The sequence below is a fragment of the Macaca fascicularis genome, chromosome 11 (assembly GCF_037993035.2).
Source record: "Macaca fascicularis isolate 582-1 chromosome 11, T2T-MFA8v1.1".
In the NCBI taxonomy this organism is placed as follows: Eukaryota; Metazoa; Chordata; class Mammalia; order Primates; family Cercopithecidae; genus Macaca; species Macaca fascicularis.
Window position 1 is genome coordinate 1,706,335 of NC_088385.1, and position 24,775 is coordinate 1,731,109.

The 24,775-nt window shown below is 45.4% G+C and overlaps 1 protein-coding gene and 1 pseudogene across 1 annotated transcript in view; one reads left to right on the forward strand and one right to left on the reverse strand.

Annotated features, from left to right (window-relative positions):
• RAD52 (RAD52 homolog, DNA repair protein) overlaps positions 1-24,775 on the reverse strand; it is a 94,250-nt gene that overhangs the window by 38,542 nt on the left and 30,933 nt on the right. Inside the window, exon 2 of the mRNA XM_065525168.2 lies at positions 98-224. The gene's annotated coding sequence lies outside the window, so the exon portion shown is untranslated. The remainder of the gene's footprint in view (positions 1-97; positions 225-24,775) is intronic.
• LOC102131623 (glyceraldehyde-3-phosphate dehydrogenase pseudogene) lies at positions 6,636-10,229 on the forward strand (annotated as a pseudogene).

Sequence of the window (24,775 nt, forward strand, 5' to 3'; positions counted from 1 at the left end):
TCACCTGAGGGAAGGATTTCAAGACCAGCCTGGCCAACATGGTGAAACCTCATTTCTACCAAAAATACAAAAATCAGCCAGGCATGGTGGCACATACCTGTAGTCCCAGCTACTCAGGAAGCTGAGGTGTGAGAATCCCTGGAAACCAGGAGGCAGACAGAGGTTGCAGTGAGCCGAGATCACGACACTGGACTCCAGCCTGGGCAACAAGTGAGACCCTTTTTCTAAACAAAGAAAAGAAAAAATAAATGGATAACCCAATTACCCTGAGGTGATCATTTACACGTTGTTTACAGGTATGAAAATATCACATGTACCTCAAAAGTATATACAACTATTATATATGTTTTTTGGGGTTCTTTGGAGATAGGGTCTTACTTTGTTGTCCAGGCTGGAGTGCAGTGGCACCATCTTGGCCCAGCGCGACCTTTGCCTCCTGGGTTCAAGAGACTCTGCTGCCTCAGCCTCCCAAGTAGCTGGGATTACAGGCGTGCACTACCATTTCCAGCTAATTTTTGTATTTTTAATAGAGATAGGGTTTCACCACAATGGCCAGGCTGGTCTCGAACTCCTGACCTCAGGTGATCCTCCCACCTTGGCATACCAAAGTGCTGGGATTACAGGCATGAGCCACTGTGACCTGCCCTGTATATCAATTTTTTCATTGTGAAAAAATAAATAAATTGTTTCAGTGGCCGCTGAGGTGTCCCTTGCTTCTACTGGTATATGCCTTCAATACTACTGTGCTGACACTTTCTCAGGTTGTCTCACAATGATAGAATTAGCCTTATTGAAACACCTGTATTTATTAAACAACTTCCTTCTAAGATGCTCCAGCTTTTAAAATTATACTTTATCCTGAGCATAATTCTTTGAGACAGAGAGAGGGACAGGTGAAGTCACACCTCACACTTCATAGCAGAGGTATTACTCCACAACCGTAAGCACACTCCTGTGGGTTGCATGAATTCTAAACTCTTCCAATACTGCTAGTTGTTTGTGAACGTGCCTTCAAGCACATGCTAAAATCAGACCTTTTTTTTTTTTTTTTTTTTTGAGACAGAGTCTTGCTCTGTCGCCCAGGCTGGAGTGCAGTGGCACAAGCTTGGCTCACTGCAACCTCTACCTCAGGTTCGAGTGATTCTCCTGCCTCAGCCTCCTGAGTAGCTGGGATTATAGGTGCCCGACACCACGCCCGGCTAATTTTTTCTATTTTTTAGTAGAGACGGCGTTTCACCGTGTTGGCCAGGCTGGTCTTGAACTGCTGACCTCATGATCAGCCCACCTCGGTTTCCCAAAGTTCTGGGATTACAGGCCTGAGCCACTGTGCCTGGCCTACTCTCTGTTTTTGTGAATTTGACTATTTTAGATTCCTCATATTAGTGGAATCATGAATATTTGTCTTTTTTTTTTTTTTTTTTTTTTGAGACTGAGTCTCACTCTGTCGCCCAGGCTGGAGTGCAGTGGTGCGATCTCGGCTCACTGCAAGCTCCGCCTCCCGGGTTCACGCCGTTCTCCTGCCTCAGCCTCCCAAGTATCTGGGACTACAGGCGCTGCCACCACGCCTGGCTAATTTTTGTATTTTTTGTATTTTTAGTAGAGACGGGGTTTCACCGTGTTAGCCAGGATGGTCTCAATCTCCTGACTTCATGATCTGCCCGCCTCGGTCTCCCAAAGCGCTAAGATTACAGGCGTGAGCCACCACGCCCGACCTTACTTGTTAATTTTTTGAAGAACGACCGTACTGATTTCCTTAGCACTTGCACCAGTTTACATTCCATCCAACAGTACACAAGGGTTCTAATTTCTCCACAACCTCGCCAATGCTTATTTTCTTTTCCTTTTTCTTTTTTTGAGACAGGGTTTCACTCTTGTTGCCTAGGCAGGAGTGCAATGGTGCAATCTCAACTCACCACAACCTCCACCTCCCAGGTTCAAGCGATTTTCCTGCCTCAGCCTCCTGAGTAGCTGGGATTACAGGCATGTACCACCACTCCTGGCTCATTTTTTTGTTTTTTTAGTAGAGATGGGGTTTCACCATGTTGGCCAGGCTGGTCTCCAACTCCTGACCTCAGGTGATCTGCCTGCCTCGGCCTCCCACAGTGCTGGGGTTACAGGTTTGAGCCACCATACCCGGTCACTTTGTTCTTCTTTCTTATGACTAGTAAAGATTTTTGTTGTTGTTGTTGTTGTTGTTGTTGTTGTTTTTGAGATGGTGTCACACTCTTTTGCTCAGGTTTGAGTGCATTGGCATGATCATAGCCCACTACAGCCTCAAACGCTTAGCCTCAAGCACCCTCCTGCTTCAGCATCCTGAGTACCTGGGACTACAGGTGTGGGCTACCATGCCCTGCTTGGACTAGTCAAGTTTTAACAGATCATTAATTAACTCCTATTTTTCGAACAGCAGTAGCTGACATACGAGGAGACATTTAATACAGAGGCATAGGTCTCAGCCAAGGCAGTGCATCCAATTAGCCCTTAATTTCCTATATTTCACTGCCTGTTTCTTAACAAGGAAATAAAAGCCTTTTAGAACTCAAAGTAGCAGCTGTCAAGTGGAACTCTCCATATTGCATTTTTCAATAATTATCATTCCACAGAGCCCACCCTGGGCAGAATATCCAAGCCACTGGTTCTGAGATGGAGCCAGCTGGGATCAGAACTACCTTACTTCAATGCAAACATATTTTTCTAACTAATCTACTCCCTGGAAAAAGTTATTTTAACTGGATTTAAGACAGTGGGAGGGAAAGAAGTACAGAGAAGCACTGGCTTTCTTCCCGTTACTGCAGAATCAGTTGGTGTTTAGAATGAAGTGTGTCTTTTACAAGCGATTGATCTTCAAAACGGTAGAACTTCTGCCAGGCCGTAAAGTGGCAGAAGGGAAATGTGGGTCAGCACAAAAACTATTGAGGGTAAAAGAGAGAGAGATAAGGCCAGTGTTGCCATGAGACCTTGATCTTTTTCTTTTTTTTTTTTTTTTTTTTTGAGACGGAATCTTGGTGTCGCCCAGGCTGGAGTGCAGTGGTGTGATCTTGCCTCACTGCAGCCTCCACCTCCCGGGTTCAAGCGATTCTCCTGCCTCAGCCTCCCAAGTAGCTGGGACTACAGGGTGATGCCGCCACACCCGGATAGTTTTTTTGTATTTTAGTAGAGGCAGGGTTTCACTGTGTTGCCCAGGCTGGTCTTGAACTCCTGAGCTCAGGCAATCCATCTGCCTCCGCCTCCCAAAATGCTGGGATCACAGGCATGAGCTACTGCACCTGGCCTAATTCATTTAATTCTTTTTTTTTTTTTTTTTTTGAGACGGAGTTTTGCTCTTGTTGCCCAGGCTGGAGTGCAATGGCACAATCTCAGCTCACTGCAACCTCTGCCTCCCAGGTTCAAGTGATTCTCCTGCCTCAGCCTCCCGAGTAGCTGGGATTACAGGCATGCGCCACCACACCCAGCTAATTTTGTGTTTTTTGTAGAGACGGGGTTTCTCCATGTTGATCAGGCTGGTCTCGAACACCGACCTCATGTGATCCGCCTGCCTTGGCCTCCCAAAGTGTTGGGATTACAGGCGTGAGCCACTGTGCCTGGCCTCATTTAATTATTATAATCTTTACAATAACCTCATGAGGCAACTAATTGTTCCTGGACCAAACTGAGGGTCAGGCTGCCATTTCTCACAGCCCAATAACGAGATGCAAATAAACTGGGGAGGAAGAGAGTTTTTATTTCTGCAGCCGGTTACAGGGAGATGGCCTTGAAATTATCGCTGGACCATCTCAAAATTACAAAGCTTTCCAGAGCTACATCCCTTCTAAGCGATATGTCTATGTGTAAGTGTGCCTTTATCTAAAGACATATGTGAATAACTTCTTTTAATCTATAACTAAGGTCTGAGTCTTGAAGACCTTCCTCTGGAGCCTCAGCAAACTTACTTCAGCTAAGTGGGTCCAGGTGCTGGGGTGATTACCCTTGTCTTGTCTCCTGCTAAATCACGGAGGTTTGGAGAGTTCCTTCAGACCTCCAATAAACTTGTTTTTGGAGGCCTTGGGGAGTTTCTTCAGACCCCCCCCCCATTAAAACTTGTTTAATCCTAAATGTGTCATGTTAAGAATGCCTTCATTATTGGCCAGGTGCGGTGACTCACGCCTGTAATCCCAGCACTTTGGGAGGCCGAGGCCGGTGGATCACCTGAGGTCAGAAGTTCAAGACCAGCCTGGTCCACATGGTGAAACCCCATCTCTACTAAATATACAAAAATTAGCCGGGCGTGGTGGCAGTCGCCTGTAATCCCAGCTACTCGGGAGGCTGAGGCAGGAGAATTGCTTGAACCCAGGAGGTGGAGGTTGCAATGAGCCGAGATCACACCATTGCGCTTCAGCCTGGGTAACAAGAGCAAAAACTATGTCTCAAAAAAAAAAAAATTCCTTCGTTATTTTGTCATGCCTTAAGGCCTAGGAAAGGCCTAGGCAAAACGCTTGGTGGGCTTTTGTTACATTCCAGCCTTTCTATAAGGGCACTTTTTTTTTTTTTTTTTAGCTTTTAATATTTAACTTATCCAATCAGTCAAAGCTGAAACAGTTGTTATGGAGCCCTGCGTTAGTGAGACCTGGCCTGCCACATAATGAGATGCCATATTAATTGACTAAGATGTTGTCGATTTTTTTTTTTTTTTTTTTTTTGAGATGGAGTTTCGCTCTTGTTGCCCAGGCTAGTGCAATGGCATGATCTCGGCTCACTACAACCTCTGCCTCCTGGGCTCAAGCGATTCTCCTGCCTTAGCCTTCCTAGTAGCCGAGATTACAGGCATGCGCCACCACACTCAGCTAATTTTGTATTTTTAGTAGAGAAGGGGTTTCTCCGTGTTGGTCAGTCTGGTCTCGAACTCCCAACCTCAAGTTATCTGCCCGCCTTGGCCTCCCAAAGTGCTGGGATTATAGGCATGAGCCACTGTGCCCGGCCGATGTTGTCCATTTTAAGACTTAGCATTATTGGCCGGGCGCGGTGGCTCAAGCCTGTAATCCCAGCACTTTGGGAGGCCGAGGTGGGTGGATCACGAGGTCAGGAGATCGAGACTATCCTGGCTAACATGGTGAAACCCCGTCTCTACTAAAAATACAAAAAACTAGCCGGGCGTGGTGGCGGGCGCCTGTAGTCTCAGCTATTTGGGAGGCTGAGGCGGGAGAATGGCGTGAACCCGGGAGGCGGAGCTTGCAGTGAGCCGAGATCACGCCACTGCACTCCAGCCTGGGAGACACAGTGAGACTCCGTCTCAAAAAAAAAAAAAAAAAAAGACTTAGCATTATTTTACTTACCATCATGAAAGGAAATAAATTAGAACAAAGGTCTCTGAGGGGGAAAGGAGAAAAGTTTCCAATCATCAGTAAATGCTTGTTCACGAATCTGGAATTTACCCCCCTCCGCTGTTTCCATGTGTTTTTCAATACACAAAAGCTTTGAGTTTCAGTGCCAATTTATACTATAATCTTTTGACAGACATTTCAAATGACACAGAACTCCAAGTGTGAATGATATGAACTGATAGTCGCGTCACAACTGCCAGCTGGCTGACAATAATTGTAAGAAGCATCCCAATTTCAGAAATGTTGAAGTGTTCAAGTAATTGAATCTTAGAATCGAAGAAATTATCCCCATTTTGCTGTATGGAAACTGTGGCACAGAGAGATTCTGTGGTTTGCCAAAAACCGCACAGCTGTTGCCTTATCAGGACTTTGAACTCAGGTGGTCAAAGCGCTCTGGTTTCAGAGTCAGTGCTTTTGCCGCTAAGAGACTTTCAGAGCCATATAAGATAATGCTCTATGCATCTCCAGTGGTCATCCCATTTCTCTGGTAGAAATCTCCCAAGACAGGAAATCACTACCTTGCAATTCAGCAAATCTATCTTTGGACAACTCTAATTGAAAGAAAGTGCTTCTGTTGGATGTTAAGCATTTGCCCGAAGGAAAAAAAAAAGAAAGTGCTTCTGAATGAAAATCTTGCACTTCTTGATCTATCCTTTGGGATCACACAGAACAAGTTGAATGCCTCTTTCATATGACAGTTTTTTGGTTTTACTTTTCCAAATAATGTGGGAACGATTGGATTTCATTCATTCAAACAGGTATTTATTGAGCATATACTATGTGTAAAACACCGTGCAGGGAACAATAGGGAATATAAAGAATGAAACTCAGGGCCGGGCGTGGTGGCTCATGCCTGCAATCCCAGCACTTTGGGAGGCTGAGGCGGGTGGATCACAAGGTCAAAAGATTGAGACCATCCTGGCCAACTTGGTGAAACCCTGTCTCTACTAAATTAGCTGGGCGTAGTGGCATGAGCCTGTAGTCCCAGCTACTCAGGAGGCCGAGGCAGGAGAATCGCTTGAACCCAGGAGGCAGAGGTTGCAGTGAGCTGAGATCAGCCACTGCACTCCAGCCTGGGTGACAGAGCGAGACACCATCTCAAAAAAAAAAAAAAAAAAATGAAAGAAACTCAGGACCTACTCTTAAGGAATTTACACTACAGTAGGAAAATGAGACATATATTTGCGATAACTACAAGCTAAATGTAGTAAATCATGAGCGGTCCAGATAAAATTGAGATGAGTGAAGACGTTATCTCTAAAACGGCAGAAAGCCTTCATGGAGGAAACAGCACAAGAACTGGAATTTAATATCTGTATCTGGACGAGTATCAGACTGTAGATTGATTGATACTATACCTACTGTAATACTAGGAACATTATTCTGCAATGTATTGAATTTTCTAGAACTGCTTTTTCTGGAGTAACTTTAGTCATTTGTTGTTTTTTTTTTCTTTCTCCTGCTTAACAGTGTATCAATCTCCACCTTATTTCTCTTATTGATTATTCCATTGAGCACTACTTGTAAGCTTAAAGATCATCCCATCTAAAGCTTTTCAAATTCTTTTTTTTTTTTTTTTTTGAGAAAGAGTCGCTCTGGGCCGGGCGCGGTGGCTCAAGCCTGTAATCCCAGCACTTTGGGAGGCCGAGGCGGGTGGATCACGAGGTCAGGAGATCGAGACTATCCTGGCTAACATGGTGAAACCCCGTCTCTACTAAAAATACAAAAAACTAGCCGGGCGTGGTGGCGGGCGCCTGTAGTCTCAGCTACTTGGGAGGCTGAGGCGGGAGAATGGCGTGAACCCGGGAGGCGGAGCTTGCAGTGAGCCGAGATCACGCCACTGCACTCCAGCCTGGGAGACACAGCGAGACTCCGTCTCAAAAAAAAAAAAAAAAAAAAAAAAAAAAAAAAAAAGAGTCGCTCTGTCGCCCAGGCTGGAGTGTGGTGGCGCGATCTCGGCTCACTGCAAGCTCTGCCTCCCGGGTTCACGCCATTCTCCTGCCTCAGCCTCCCGAATAGCTGGGACTACAGGCGCCCGCCACCACGCCCGGCTGATTTTTTGTATTTTTAGTAGAGATGGGGTTTCACCATGTTAGCCAGGATGGTCTCGATCTCCTGACCTCATGGTCCGCATGCCTTGGTCTCCCAAAGTGCTGGGATTACAGGCGTGAGCCACTGCGCCTGGCCTCAAATTCTTTTTTTTTTTTTTTTTTATTTAGAGACAGGGTCTCACTTTGTCACCCAGGCTGAAGTACAGTGGTGCAATCCCGGCTCACTGCAGTTTTGACCTCCCAGGTTCAAGCGATTCTCCCACCTCAGCCTCCTAAGTAGCTGGGACCACAGGCACATGCCACCACACCCAGCTAATTTTTGTATTTTTTTTGTGGACATAGGTTTTCACCTTGTTGCCCAGGCTGGTCTGTAACTCCTGGGCTGAAGGGATTTGCCTGCCTTGGCCTCCCAAAGTACTAGGATTACAAGCATGAACCACTGCGCCCAGCCAGTTTTTCACATTCTTTTTCTTTCTTTTGTTTGAGACAGAGTCTTGCTCTGTTGCCCAGGCTGGAGTGCAGTGGCACGATCTCGGCTCATGGCAACCTCTGCCTCCCAGGTTCAAGCGATTCTCCTGCCTCAGCCTCTTGAGTAGCTGGGACTACAGGCGCCGCCACCACGCCTGGCTAATTTTTGTATTTTTAGTAGAGACGGGGTTTCGCCATATTGGCCAGGATGGTCTTGATCTCCCGACCTCATGATTCACCCGCCTGGGCCTCCCAAAGTGCTGGGATTACAGGCATGAGCCACCGCACCCAGCCCAGTTTTTCAGATTTTTTTTTTTTTGAGATGGAGTCTCACTTTGTAACCCAGGCAGGCGTGCAGTGGCGTGATCTTGGCTCACTGCAAACTCTGCCTCCCTGTTAGCCAGGACGGTCTTGATCTCCTGACTTCATGATCCGCCCGCCTCGGCCTCCCAAAGTGCTGGGATTATAGGTGTGAGCCACTGCGCCTGGCCCAGTTTTTCAGATTCTTATTGCAGAAGTTAAAAAGGGAAGAAAAGGAAGTTTTTCGAATTCTTAAAAGCAGAAACCTTTTTCTCAAAGGAAATCGTGGGTGTATCCCCAATACAGAAAAGAGTGGTTCTGCCCCAGCTGAAATTGGGTCAGGAACCTGTGGCCCAGATCTCTTTGTCTTGAGGTGCCTCCGCAGAATAATCTGAAAATCACTACCCATTCCCATTCAATGTTTTACTTACCTGTAAAATAATCAACCTGCCCGTGTTTGAGCGCCTGTGTTGACAGACATTATAATATATGCAAAAGTAAGTAATACATACACATAAGTGAATTAAGTTATTGTGGACTATGGGTCAATTGTACTGAGATCAAAAGACCCGAATTTGCTTAGTTCTACTATTTATTGCCCATCTTTCAGACTTTTTTGAGTCTTATTTCCCATACTTAAAAAGATGTAAATAAAGCATCAGAAAAACTCAGAATGAGGGATATTCTCTGACATAACTGGCCAGTAATCACCAAAAGTGCCAACGTCATGAAAGAGAAGAAAAACTTGAGGAAATTCTAGCAGATTGAAGACTACTAATTTGAAAGAGTCATAACAACTGAATGCCACCCGGACTTGAAATTTTGTTTTTCTATTGGAACAATTGTCAAAATTTGAATAATATATGTAAATTCGCTAATAATATTATTGTTAATTCCTGATTTTGAAAATTACGTGGCGGTTATGTAAAAGATTGTATTTGTTATTAGAAAACACACATTGGCTCTCTGCTCCTCCTGTCTGACAGACAGCCACATCTTCTCTCGCATCGCCAGCCGCATCCCTGAGACACACGGAAGGTGAAGGTCGGAGTCAAAGGATTTGGTCGTGCTGGGTGCCTGGTCATCAGGGCTGCTTTTAACTCTGGTAAAGGGGATATTGTCACCATCAATGACCCCTTCGTTGCCCTCAACTACACGGTCTACATGTTCCAGTATGAGTCCACCCATGGCAAATTCCATGGCACCATCAAGGCTGAGAACAGGAAGCTTGTCATCAATAGAAATTCCATCACCATCTTCCAGGAGCGAGGTCCCTCCAAAATCAAGTGGGGCGATGCTGGCACTGAGTACATCGTGGAGTCCACTGCCATCTTCACCACCATAGAGAAGGCCGGGGCTCACATGCAGGGGGGAGCCAAAAGGGGTATCATCTCTGCCTCCTCCGCTGACGCCCCCATGTTCGTGATGGGCGTGAACCATGAGAAGTATGACAACAGCCTCAAGATTGTCAGCAATGCCTCCTGCACCACCAGCTGCTTAGCGCCCCAGCCAAGTTCATCCGTGACAACTTTGGTATCGTGGAAGGACTCACGACCACAGTCCACGCCATCACTGCCACCCAGAAGACTGTGGATGGCCCCTCCAGGAAACTGTGGCGTGATGGCCACGGGGCTCTCCAGAATGTCATCCCTGCCTCTACTGGTGCTGCCAAGGCTGTGGGCAAGGCTGAGCTGAATGGGAAGCTCACTGGCATGGCCTTCTGTGTCCCCACTGCCAACATATCAGTGGTGGACCCGACCTGCCGTCTGGAAAAACCTGCCAAATATGATCACATCAAGAAGGTGGTGAAGCAGGCGTCGGAGGGCCTCCTCAAGGGCATCCTGGGCTACACTGAGCACCAGGTGGTCTCCTCCGACTTCAACAGCGACACCCACTCTTTCACCTTCGATGCTGGGGCTGGCACAGACCTCAGCGATCACTTTGTCAAGCTCATTTCCTGGTATGACAACGAATTTGGCTACAGCAACAGGGTGGTGGACCTCATGGCCCACATGGCCTCCAAGGAGTAAGACCCCTGGACCACCAGCCCCAGCGAGAGTACAAGAGGAAGAGAGAGGCCCTCACTGCTGGGAGTCCCTGCCACACTCAGTAATCTCCCCTCCTCACAGTTTCCATGCAGACCCCTTGAAGAGGGAGGGGCCTGAGGAGCCTCACCTTGTCGTCTACCATCAATAAAGTCCCTGTGCTCGGCCAAAAATAGAAAATAAAATACACATCATGGTGAAAAGGAATTTGAAGAGAAAAAAAATGAAAACAACATTGGCATATTTAGGAGTAAAGGGCTGCAACTTTCACACAGTTCAGAAAAGAAAACACTTGAGAGAGAGAGAAAGCAAATATGGTAAAAGGTTAACAACTGGAAGATCTGAGTGTAGGGTGTATAGAAATTATTTGCACGACTGCAACTCTTTTTCTTTTCTTTTGTTTTTTAGAGACCAGAGTCTCACTAGGTTGTGTAGGCTGGTCTCATACCCCTGGGCTGAAGCAATGCTCCCACCTCAGCCTCCACAGTAACTGGGACTGCAGGCACACACATTGCACTGGGTGCAACTTTTCTTAAAGACAAAAATTATGTCAAAATGAAATGCTTTTTAGGTGAAGAGAATATCTGTCTTACCTACTTCATAGAATTTTGGGGAAGATCAAATAAAATCTTGTGAGTGAAAGCTTTGAAAACTAAGTTTCCCTACAAATGTAAAACTTAATTATTACTACTGAAAAGAGCTTTATACTTTAACAAATGTAAAACAATTATTTTTACTGCATTTTTTGTAGCTTCCACAGAGAAAAAATCTAGTTCTGTATCCATTTACTCAGTTATTACTCTTTTAAGAGAAGGGTTGGCTGCTTGGTTTCGTTGCTTTAGGAGGGCCAGTGAGCAACAGTAACTTTATTATCTCATTTATTGCAGAAATCTACAGCCTAAAATATTGTCTCTTGTTCTACATTTACTGCCTGAGTCTAAATGACCTTCAAGTTCCTTCCCAACACTGGAATTTCATGATTTAATGAAAGTAACACAGAAAAGCCACTGGCAAGAGGGCTCATGCATTTTTTCTTTTTTTTTCTTTTGAGACAATTGCTGTGTCATCCAGGCTGGAGTGCAGTGACGCGATCTCAGCTCAGTGCAACCTCCGCCTCCCGGGTTCAAGTGATTCTCCTGTCTCAGCCTCTAATTTTTGTATTTTTTAGTAGAGACAGGTTTTCGCCATGTTAGCCAGGCTGGTCTCAAATGCCTGACCTCAGGTGATCCTCCTGCCTCGGCCTCCCACAGTGCTGGGATTACAGACGTGAGCCACTGTGCCCAACCAAGACATCATCTCTTAAAAAAAGAAAAAAGAATAAAGAAATGACTAGACGCAGTGACTCACACCTATAATCCCAGCACTGTGGGAGGCCGAGGTGGACAGATCACCTGAGGCCTGGCCAACATGGTGGAATCCCTCCTCCACTAAAAATACAAAAAGTAGCAGGGCATGGTGGTGCATGACTGTAATCCCAGCTACTCAGGAGGCTGAGGTTGCAGTAAGCCGAGATCGTGCCATTGCACTCCAGCCTGGGTGACAGAGCAAGACTCTGTCTCAAAAAAAAAAAAAAAAAAAGGAATACTCATTTTTTTTTTTTTTAACTGGTCAAAAATGTTTGAATCTCAGCAATTTCTTATGGGTGAACCTATAGTTGAGCTAACGTATTGCATAGGCAAATACATTCTTACCTATTTATGCTGGCACTGATATATATGTAGTGTTGGACCCTCCAGGCTGTCTGCTTCCCTTCCGCTTGAATGAGGGCAGTTTGGCCCTTTCACAACTCCGTACACCTGTACACCAGAAAGTGGGAAAAGCACTACAGCCTAGTTTACTACAGCAGTACTGGTGAAATATTGGGTGGACACTATAGGCTTCATTGTCATCTGGGAAGTATCTGTAGACTTTCATTGTTTGTGAAATATCATTTCTCTTTGCTGCCAAATAAAATCAGGATTTGACCGTATGCAATTGTTCTTGAGACAACAAAGGGAATCAGAGAAAAGAATTTGCATATCAGTGGCAGAAAGAAAAATTTAGGCACTATTGTTTAAGTTCCGAAAGAAATCTAGGAGAATCTGGGCTCTATGCCTGGTATCATTTCATTCCTCGTTGACAAATTCCTTATCTACATAAGACTTTCACTGTGCAACTTTCAACTTTAACTGATAAGTCTGACTTATCAATATTTTCTTTTATAGTTGTGCTTTTAATGTCAATTTTTTAAATCTTTGGCTAACTCAATGTCACAGAGATTTCCTCCCATGTATTCTTCAAGAAATCTTACAGTATTAGCTCTTACTTTGGGGTCTATGTTCTTTTTTAAGGTAGTTTTTGTATATAGTGCAAGGTAAATGTCAACATTCTTTTTAAAAATATAAATATTTACGCTGGGTGCAGTGGCTCAAGCCTGTAATCCCAGCACTTTGGGAGGCCGAGGTGGGCAGATCGCAAGGTCAGGAGATTGAGACCATCCTGGCTAACACAGTGAAACCCCATCTCTACTAAAAATACAAAAAAATTAGCCGGGTGTGATGGCGGCGCCTGTAGTCCCAGCCACTCGGGAGGCTGAGGCAGGAGAATGGCGTGAACCCAGGAGGCAGAGCTTGCAGTGAGCCGAGATCGTGCCACTGCACTCCAGCCTGGGCGACAGAGCGAGACTCCGTCTCAAAAACCAAACCAAACCAAACAAAAAAACTCATATATCTTCTTTCTCAATCAATATGTGCCTTTCCCTCCTGATTTTTCTTTTTTTTTTTTTGAGACAGAGTCTCATTCTGTCACCCAGGCTGGAGTGCAATGGTGAGATGTCGGCTCACAACAACCTCTGCCTCCCAGGTTCAACTGATTCTCATGCCTCATGCTCCCAAATAGCTGGGACTATAGGCATGTGCCACCATGCCCAGCTAATTTTTGTATTTTTCGTAGAGACAGGGTTTCGCCACATTGGCCAGGCTGATCTCAACCTCCTGACCTCAACTGATCCACCCACCTTGGCAGCCCAAAGTGCTGGGATTACAGGCGTGAGCCACTGCACTCCCCTACTGCTTTTTTTGAAAACTTCTTGAACCAACTAGGATCTATTCAGCTAGACTGTTGAATAGATGTGTTGAGAACAGACAACCTTAAAACGTTACTAGTTCTAGAGAGAAAGCAGACCGGGAGCGGTGGGTGGCTCATGCCTGTAATCCCAGCCCTTTGGGAGGCCAAGGTGGGCAGATCACATGAAGGCAGGAGTTCGAGACCAGCCTGGCCAACATGGAGAAACCCATCTCTCCCGAAAACACAAAATTAGCCAGGCATGGTGGTGCGCTCCTGTAATCCCAGCTGCTTGGGAGGCTGAGGCAGGAGAATCACATGAACCCAGGAGGCAGAGGTTGCAGTGAGCGGAGACTGTGCCATTGCACTCCAGCCTGGGCAAAAAGAGCAAAACTCTGTCTCAAAAAATAAAATAAAATAAAATAAAATAAAATAAAAATAAAATAAGCTAGGAAGTATTCCATCCTCTTTAATTTTCTGAAAATGTTTATATAGAATTAAAATTATCTCATTATTAAATGTTTGGTAGAATTCAATAGTCAGGTCACCTGAAATGTTCTTTTTGCAAAGGTTTCTAACTACACATTCAATTTATTTTGGAAATACATGACTATTATTAATAGCGTTATCTACTTATTCTTTTTTTTGTTTTGTTTTGTTTTTTTGTTTTTTTTGAGATGGAGATTTGCTCTGTCACGCAGGCTGGAGTGCAGTGGCGCGATCTCGGCTCACTGCCACCTCCACCTCCCAGGTCCAGGCAATTCTCCTGCCTCAGCCTCCCCAGTAGCTGGGGCTGTAGACGCAAACCGCCACGCCTGGCTAATTTTTGTATTTTTAGTAGAGGCGAGGTTTCACCACGTTGGCCAGGCTGATCTTGAACTCCCGCCTCCGCGTCCCTAAGTGCTGGGATTACAGGCATGAGTCACTGTGCCTGGCTAGCTTTATCTATTTGTCCTTTTTTTTTTTATTGTTTTTTATTTTGTTTTGAGACAGAGTCTCACTCTGTCACTCAGGCTGGAGTGCAATGGCACAATCTTGGCTCACTGCAACCTCAGTCTCCCAGGTTCCAGCAATTCTCCTGCGTCAGCTTCCCAAATCGCTGGGATTACAGGCGCCTGCTACCATGCCCAGTTAATTTTTAGTGTTCTTAGTTGTGACAGGGTTTTGCCGTGTTGGCCAGGCTGGTCTCAAACTCCTGACCCCGGGTAATCCACCCGCCTCAGCCTCCCAAAGTGCTGGGATTACAGGTGTGAGCCACCTTGCCCAGCTATCTTTTTGGTTTTTTTAGAGATGGAATCTCACTTGGTTGCCCAAATTAAAATGCAGTGGTGCAATCATGGCTCACTGCAGTCTCGACCTCCCAGGTTCAAGCAGTTTTCCCACCTCAGCCTCCTGAGTAGCTGGGACTACAGGCAGAAACCACCATGCTTGGCTAATTTTTCAAAAAAGTTTTTGTAGAGACAGGGTCTTGCTATGTTGCCCAGGCTGGTCTTGAACTCCTCGCCTACAAGTGATCCTCTTGCCACAGCCTTCCAAAGTGCTAGGATTACAGGTATGAGCCACTGCACCTAGCCCACTTATCATTGTTTTTGTGGCAAGATATTTTCAACTTACTCTCCTAGAAATTTTGAAATATACAATAAATTATTATTAACTATAGTCACTATGCTGTGCAATAAATCTCAAAATTGTATTCCTCCTGTTTAACTGTAACTTTGTACCCCGAGACCAACATCTTCATCTCCCCATTCTCTCTCCCGCCCCCACCCCCTTATTCCCCAGCCTCTGGGGAATTTTTAGTAGAGACGGGGTTTCTCCATGTTGGTCAGGCTGGTCTCGAACTCCCTACCTCAGGTATCTGCCCACCTTGGCCTCCTGAAGTGCTGGGATTACAGGCATGAGCCACTGCGCCCGGCCAATATTGAGCATTTTTATGAACCTGTTGACCTCATTTGTGAACCTTTTATGAACCTCATTTGTATGCCATCTTTTGATAAATGATTTTTTTTTTTTTTTTTTTTTTAGAGTCAGGGTGTCAGACTGCCAAGCTGCTGCCCAGACTGTACTGCAGTGCTGCAATCAGGGCTCACTGCAACCTCTAACTCCTGGCTCAAGTGATCCTCCTACCTCTGCTTCACAGGTAGCTGGGACTACAAGCCTATGTCACCACACCTGGCAAATTTAAAACTTTTCTGTAGAGACAAGGTCTTTCTATGCTGTCCAGGCTTTTCACAACTCCTGGCCTCAAGCAATTCTGTCTCATCCTCCCAAAGCACTGGGATTACAGGTGTGAACCAGCATGCCTGGTGCCGTTGGCCCCTTTTTAGGACGTGTTGATTTTGCTATGAGTTGTTTTCTTTACATATTTAGAATAGGATAGTGACCCTTTATTGGATCTATAGTTTTCGACATTTTCTCTCACTCTGTTGTTTTCCTTGTTGTGTCCTTTCATGTCTGATTTTGGTAATTTGTGTCCTCTCCTTTTTTCCCTAGTCCAGCTAGATGTTTATTAATTTTACCTATCTTTTCAAAGAACCAGCTCATGATTTTATTAATTACTACAATTGTTTTTCCACTTGTTTGTTTCACTGATTTTCATTGTTATCTTCATCATTTCCTTTCTTCTGCTCACTTTAGGTTTAATTTACTTTCTTTTTGTTTCTTATGGTGGAAGCTAAACCTATGATTTTAACCTTTTTTTGTTTTAAGTAAAAGCATTTAAACTATTAATCTATAAATTTTCCTCTAAGAACTCCTTTAGCTGAATTTTATAAATTCTGAAACATAAGTTTTGGAGTAAGTGTATTTTAAAGTTACCTACCTGCATGTTATTGAATATAATATATTGTTTTCTTTTGCTTTTGTTTTTTTTTTTTACAAAAAACTTCTTTTCTAAGAGACAGCACCTCACTCTGTTGCCCAGGCTATGGTGCAGTGGCACGATCATAGCTCACTATAACCTCAAATACCTAGGCTCAAGTGATCCTCCTGCCTCAGTCTCCCAAGTAGCTAGGATTACAGGGGCTACATGCCCAGCTAAGTAAAAAAACATTTTTTTGGTAGAGGCAGGGTCTTGCTATGTTGCCCAGGCTGGTCTTGAACTCGTATCTTCAAGCAATTCTCCCACCTTGGCCTCCCAAAGTGTGGGGACTGCAGGTGCATGACACTACGCCTGGCTAATTAAAAAAAAAAAATTTAGAGAGGGGTTGTTACTATGTTTCTCAGACTTGTCCTAAACTCCAGGGCTGAAGCAATCCTCCTGCCTCAGCCTCCTGAGTAGGTGGGACTACAGGTGCTCACCACCATGCTCAGCTCTAAAAACTACATTTTACAAATAGTTCCTGCTGTTCTTTATTGGGGGTTGAATTGTGTTCCTCAAAAAGACAGGTAGAAATTACAACCTCCAGTACTTGTGAATGTGACCTTAATTAGAATGGGGTCTTTGTAGATGTAATCAAGTAGGATGAGGTCCTACTCAATTCAGGGCAGACCCTCTTCAATATATTTGCTGTTACAAGAAAATAGGCTGGGTTTGGTGGCTCCCACCTGTAATGCCAACACTTTGGGAGGTCAAGGCGGGCAGATCGCCAGAGGTCAGGAGTTCGAGACCAGCCTGGCCAACATGCTAAAACCCCGTCTTTACTAAAACTACAAAAATTAGCTGGGCATGGTGGCGGGTGCCTGTAATCCCAGCTACTCAGGAGGCTGAGGCAGGAGAATCGCTTGAACCTGGGAGGTGGAGTTTGCAGTGAGCCGAGATCGAGCCATTGCACTTGAGCCTGGGTGACAAGAGCAAAACTCTGTCTCAAAGGGAAGGGGAAGGGAAAGGGGAAGGGAAAGGGGAAGGGGAAGGGGAAGGGGAAGGGAGGGAAAGGGAGGGAAAGGGAGGTGGTAAGAGGGAGGGGGAAGGGGAAGGGAGGAGGGAGTGGGGGAAGGGAGGGGGAGGGGTGGCGAGGGGGAAGGGAGGGGAAGGGGAGGGGAAGACAGGCAGGAGGGGAGGAGGAGGGGAGGGGAAGGGAAGGCAGGGGAGGGGAGGAGGAGAAAGCAGGGGAGGGGTGGGGGGATGGGGAGGGGGAGGGGGAGGGGGGAGGTGGGAAGGTGGAGGGGGGAGGGGAGGGAAGGGAGACATCCCGGCGAGGTGGCTCCCACCTGTAATCCCAGCACTTTGGGAGGCCGAGGTGGACGGATCACTTGAGGTTAGGAGTTTGAGACCACCCTGGCCAGCATGGTGAAACCCCGTCTCTACTAAAAATACAAAAATTAGCTGTGCGTGGTGGCGCACCTTTAATCCCAGCTACTCGGGAGGCTGAGGCAAGAGAATCGCTTGAACCCAGGAAGTGGAGGTTGCAGTGAGCCAAGATTGTGCCACTGCACTCCAGCCTGGGCGACAGAGTGAGACTCAGTCTCAAAAATAAAAATAAAAATAAGCAAACAGAGACAAAGACAGAAGGAAGGCAGTCATGTGAAGATGGAGGCAGAGATTGCGGTCATTATGCCAGAAGCTAAAGAACATGAGGCCACCGGAAGCTGGAAGAGGCAAGGAAGTATCCTCTCCTGCTGGGAGAGCAAGCTGTCATTACTTAGTCAAATAAAGTGTACGTCTATGACCCAGCGATTCCACTCCTGCGTACAAAAAGGCCTCACAATTTACGAAGGGACATATACTTCATAACATGGCCATGCCAGGTTCTTTAATCTTGGACTTAGAGCCTCAAGAACTGAGAGAAACTAAATTTCTGATGTTTTAAGCCACCCAGTTTGTGGTAATTTGTTACGATGGCTCTAGGAAACTAATACAATGTGATTTCTAATCCATTGTGCCTGCCTGCCACAGAATTTCCCATGGTGTGCATCCACCATATTTCACCCATCTACCTTCCCCACTGTGAACCTCATAAATAACAATAATACTACAGTCAACATATTCCTACATGTTCCTTTATAAACTGTGTGAGAACTTTCCGTACAAACAGCAGTGGAACTGTTGGGTGACAGACGTCGATTTTATTTGCCTCAGTAATGACAGCTCGCTCTCCACAGCCTTGCATGAGTGTTCCTGTGTCTCCGCGTCCCTGCCAATTCTTGACATCATGCTGATTTATAACTTTTGGCAGAGTAATGAGTGTGAAATGTGATCTTTTTTAAAAAATTACATTTCTGATTACTAATGATTTTCAGCACTTCCTGTGCATGCTCAGTTTTTGGTTTTCTGTTTTTTAATTGGCTGTTCACATCATTCACCCATTTCTGTATGTGGTCATTACCTTTTTCTTGTTGATTTGCAGGTATTCTTTGAAATCTAGATATTAATCTCTTGTCAGATTTCGACTTCGTAAATGTCTTCTCTTACTCTGTTAGCTGCTTATTAACTTTGTCCATAGTGTCATTTCCGAAACAGAAATCCTGAAATTTTATGTAATAACAGGCTGGGCGCGGTGGCTCATGCCTGTAATCCCAGCACTTTGGGAGGCCGAGGCGGGTGGATCACTTGAGGTCAGGAGTTTGAGACCAGCCTGGCCAACATGGCAAAACCCTGTCTCTACAAAAAATACAAAAATTAGCCAGGTGTGGTGACATGTGCCTGTAATCCCAGCTACTCGGGAGGCTGAGAGGCATGAGAATCACTTGAACACGGGAGGTGGAAGTTGCGTTGAGCCGAGATCGTGCTACTGCACTCCAGCTTGGGCAACAGAGCAAGACTTCGTCCCCCCCACAAAAAAAAAAATGTAGTAACAGTCATAGATATTTTTCCTTATTGATTAATCCTTTTAAAATTGTATTTAAAAATCTCTTTCTAGTTGTAGGTCGCACAAATCCTGACTTACATTTTCTATTAAAATTCTAAATTAAACCTTGATAGAGAACTCTTTTTAATTAGGTCTTTCATTTAGAATTTTCCTTGATGCATGGCATTAGTCAGAGATACATTAGGGACATATCTAAAGCATTCCAGTTATGCACATTTTTACTTCTGTGACCAGTGAGGAAAGGGGATTCTTCTCCCTAGATCCAATCTGAAAAATTACAGAGAAAGGCTCTGACTCACTGGATTGGGCTGCATGCCCATTATTATGGCCCAGTTAGCAAGATGCCTTACTAAGTGCTAGGCAGACAAAACAATATTCGCTACAGGGGTGATAAGGTAAATAAACACATTAATTAGAATTTAAAGGTAAGAACTCTTAAGGATTGAAGAGGTGGGACAATTGCACCCTATTGGGGGAACCAGATAGTTCTTCATGACAGAAATGACATTTTCAATAGACTGAAGTATGGGTAAGATTTATATGCATACAAAAGTCTAGGTATGATGACTTCTAAATAGAGGATAAAGCATAAGTAAGAATGCAAAGGCAAGAAATTAAGAGCATGTTTACAGTATAATCCAATTTGGCTGAACCATAGGATATAGGAAAGTTTAGTGTGTGCTGACTGTGTAAAGATATTTGTAGAAGATACAGTGATTGCTTAATCAACGGCCATGACCGCAACCCATTATCTTGCTAAATAGAACCCTGATTTGGGACAGCAATGTACTCTTCCTCTTTTTTATTCTTTTTTGTTTTGTTTTGTTTTTGGGATGGAGTCTCACTTGTCGCCCAGGCTGTAGTGCAGTGGTGCAATCTCAGCTCACTGCAACCTCTGCCTCCCAGGTTCAAGCAATTCTCCAGCCTCAGCCTCCTGAGTAACTGGGACTACAGGCACCCGCCACCACGCCCAGCTACTTTTTTGTATTTTTATTAGAGATGGGGTTCACCATATTGGCCAGGCTGGTCTCAAGCTCCTGATCTTATGATCCGCCCACCTCGGCCTCCCAAAGTGCTGGGATTACAGGTGTGAGCCACCGTGCCTGAGCATTTTTTTTTTTTTTTTTTTTTTTGAGACAGAGTCTTGCTCTGTTGCGCCCAGGCTGGAGTGCAGTGGCGCCATCTCGGCTCACTGCAACCACCACCTCCCAGGTTCAAGCAATTCTCCTGCCTTAACCTCCCTAATAGCTGGGATTACAGGCATGCACCACCATGCCTGGTAATTTTTGTATTTTTAGTAGAGAGAGGGCTTCACCATGTTGGCTGCCCAGCCCAATGTACTCTCTTGTAGAGGTTAAATCTGGATTGATCTAAGTTCACTGTGGCAATTTACTTCCCTTTGCCTGCTACTCCCCTTCCTATACTCCCTTGAACAAGGGGCAGCCACATGACTCAGCTCTGGCCAACAGAATGCAAGTGGAAGTCTTCTGGGAACTTTTTTGCTCATCCTCTTCTGTTTAGCACTACAACAGCCATCTTCCAACCCAATAAGCAGGGACAAGAACATTTCAGATGCCCACCCATCATTCTGACATCGTTAGCACCACGGTCTGCCTCTGAACCTGTTGCGTAGGCCTCAGCACTTAGAACAACCCTGTGCTTGGTTGAATGTTCTATGCTGCTGTAAGTTACTAATCGTTTTCAACAGGGGGCCCTGTTTTATTATTATGCATTTGGCCCCACAAATTGTATAGCTACTCCTAATAGGAACCACAGTGCAAATTCTGGAATCTTTATTTCTCATCCTTTTGTTAACAATAAATATCCTTATGGATGAAAACACTGTTGGTTGGGTTTTCTGTTACTTATAGCTAAACACATTCTATTTTGTTTTGTTTTGAGACAGAATCTCGCTCTTTGACTCAGGCTGGAGTGCAGTGGTGTGATCCTGGCTCACTGCAACCTCCGTCTCCCGGGCTCAAGCTCAGCCTCCCAAGCAGCTGGGACTACAGACGTGCACCACCACACCCAGCTAATTTTTTTGTATTCTTGATATAGATAGGGTTTCACCGTGTTGCCCAGGCTGGTATCAAACTCCTGAGCCCAAGTGATCTGCCCACCTCAGCCTCTCAAAACGCTGGGATTACAGGCATGAGCCACTGCACCCGGCCCAAACGCATTCTGATATGGTATTTAAACTAGAGGCAAGATTCACCTGGAGTCTCCAGGGGGAAAAGCCTGAAATTGTGTAAGACCATGAATTTTGGATTTCAGAAGCTCTAAACCTCTGAAACCATTTCCTTCTTCTTCTTTTTTTTTTTTTTTTTTGAGACAGAGTCTTGTTCTGTCACCCAGGCTACAGTGCAGTGGCATGATCTTGACTCACTCTAACCTCTAAACTCCACCTCCTGGGTTCAAGTGATTCTCCTGCCTTAGCCTCCCAAATAGCTGGGATTACAGGCACCCACCACCACACCTGGCTAATTTTTGTATTTTTAGTAGAGACAGGGTTTCACCATGTTGGCCAGGCTGGTCTCGAACTCCTGACCTCAGGTGATCTGCCTACCTTGGCCTCCCAAAGTGCTGGGATTACAGGTGTGAGCCACTGCGCCCGGCCCCATTTCCTTATTCTTAAAGTGAGAATAAATAACATCTACTAGTTAGAGTTGCAGGAAGACTAGATGAGTTAACATATAAAGCACACACTTAATATCTGACATTTAATAGATGTTTCTGTAATTTTTTTTTTTTCTTTTGAGACAGAGTCTTGCTCTGTCACCCAGGCTGGAGTGCAGTGGCACGATCTTGGCTCACTGTAACCTCTGCCTCCCGGGTTCATACCATTCTCCTGCCTCAGCCTCCCGAGTAGCTGGGACTACAGGCATCTGCCACCACACCCGGCTAATTTTTTGTATTTTTAGTAGAGATGGGGTTTCACCATATTAGTCAGGATGGTCTCGATCTCCTGACCTCGTGATCTGCCCACCTCGGCCTCCCAAAGTGCTGGGATTACAGGCATGAGCCACCGCGCCCGACCTTCTGTAATGTTAATTGCATTCTTTTTCACTTCCACACTTTACAATAAACCCACCTGATGAAAGGAGAGAAGCATAAAAATTCCATGCCGACAAAAGTCCTTATCTGGGCCAACTACCTTCAGATTTCAATTGTTTAAAAAAGCCAAACATTTAAGGAGTAGATAAATTGAATAATTAAAATAAAATAAGGAAATAAAATTTTCACTTATTAAGAATTACCATTTTGAGGCTGGGCGCAGTGACTCATGCCTGTAATCCCAGCCCTTTGGGAGGCTGAGGCAGTTGGATCACCTGAGGTCAGGAGTTCGAGACCAGCCTGACCAACATGGTGAAACCCCGTCTCTACTAAAAATACAAAAAAACAATTAGCTGGGTGTGGTGGTGGGTGCCTGTAATCCCAGCTACTCGGGAGGCTGAGGCAGGAGAACCGCTTGAAGCCGGGAGGCAGAGGAGGTTGCAGTGAGCCAAGATTGTGCCATTGCGCTCCAGCCTGGGCAATAAGAGTAAAACTTCATCTCAAAAAAAAAAAAAAAAAAAAAAGAATTATCATTTTGGATGGGCACGGTGGCTCATGCCTGTAATCTCAGCAGTTTGGGAGGCCAAGGTGGGTGAATCACTTGAGTCCAGGAGTTCGAGACCATCTGGGTAACATAGTGAGAACCCATCTCTGCTATAAATACAAAAAAAATTTAGCTGGGTGTGGTGGCACATGCCTGTCGTCCCAGCTACTTCGGAGGCTGAGGCACGAGAATCACTTGAGCCCAGGAGGCAGAGGTTGCACTGAGTGGAGATTACACCACTGCACTCCAGCCTGGGCAACAGAGTGAGGCCCTATCTCAAAAATAAATAAATAATAAAAAACAAAAAAAGAATTGCCATTTGGCTTAGGTATTAGCCAAAATGGGCTTTATGCATATTAATTGTCTACTTTGTTACCAGGAATATTTTTCTGGAGACGGAAAGATCATTTGTTTTGCTGAACAAATGGGCAGTGCTCACCGGGGCAGTCTCGCCCCTGCACCTGTGGCAAGAGCTGGTGGCTTGACTGGGGGCCGCAGGATCTGCTCTTCAGGACGGCTCACTCACATGGCCAGCACGGAGGGGCTGGCTCCCAGCCCAGAGTTCAGGGGGCTCAGGGGCTGGGAGTAACATGGGGTTCTTCTCCATGTGGGCCTCTCCACAGACGGGATTTCTCAGAGTGCGTGACTGGATTCTAAGAGTCAGCATTCCAGGAGAATGTCAGAAAGCTGTGTTACCTTCTATTCTATTTTATTTTTTCAGACAGAGTTTTGCTCTTGTTGCCCAGGCTGGAGTACAATGACCAGATTTCAGCTCGCTGCAAATTCGGCCTCCCAGGTTCAAGCCATTCTCCTGCCTCAGCCTCCCAAGTAGCTGGGATTACAGGCACCCACCATCACACCTGGCTAATTTTTGTATTTTTAGTAGAGACAGGGTTTCAACATGTTGGCCAGGCTGGTCTCAAACTCCTGACCTCAAGTGAACCGCCCGCCTCGGCCTTCCAACGTGCTGGGATGACAGGCACGAGCCACTGTGCCCAGGCTGTATTGTGCCTTTTATGACCTAGCCTGAGAAGGAAACATAGCCTCACCTCTCACTGGGAGACTGCTGAAGTCACGTGGATACACATGCGGAACCGGTGCGGTTGTTACAGCCATTTTTGGAAAATGCTGCTGGCCACAGAATACTGACCGTCTGGGCCAGGAAATGAAGTGTCTGGCAGCCTATGGTGTGCTTCCGTGGAACACAGGCTGAAATGGGAAGGATGTGGGTCCTGCAGAGTGGATGTGGCGATTCAGAGGCCCTTCTACAAGTGGAGGTGGGTGGGGCACTCAGCTAGGATGGAGGCCGGCTTCAGGAGGTTGGGGCATTTTCCTCAAGCACCCTATGCTGGTATTAGTAACTCGGCCAGCTTCCAAACCTAATCATAACATTGTGTGTCTTTGAATTCCCCTGCGATCCTCAGGGGATCAAGTATTCTTTCTGTTTCCTGTCCTTGGCTATTGTGTGATAGCAGCTGTACTACTGATCCAGGCGCTGTCACTCCGCCCACCAGAGAAAGGTGCATTTAGGCATATGACTTAATACTTTCACAGGAGAATTCTAAAAAAATAAGAAGAATGCTAACATTAACTGTTTACTCAACCGAGTGCTGAGGGTTTCCTAAGCATTATCTCATTTAGTTCTCAAAAGGATTCTAAGAACTGGGCACTAGTATCGTCTCTATTTCACGGTTAGGAAACTGCATTTTAGAGATGTGAAGTAATTGGCAAGGTTCGGGAGTCTCCAGTCCAAGGCCGACTGCAGTGCCTCTTAGCTGTACTATCTTATTATGGTTCAATCTATAATTTCACTAACGAAATGCATATGTATTAGCCCCTATCAGGAGTGAGCGTTGTTCTAAGCACTAAGAATACATTTGTGAATGAAGGAGATAAAGTCTATAATCTCACGGAGATAAAGTCTATAGTGCCACGAAGCTGACGATAAAATAGCAGGTCACATGTCATGACGACCATTAAACGAGAGTGATGCTTGATAATGACTTTATGTCGATAACTGAGTGACAAGAAAAAGCCAGTCATGGCTAAGGCTGGGAGAAGAGCAGTTCTGGCTGGTGTTGAGATAAACTTAGGTACATTTAAATTTTTTAAAGTGTATTTCAGCAGACAGTGGTTCATGAATCAGGGGGCACCAGAATCCAAGAAG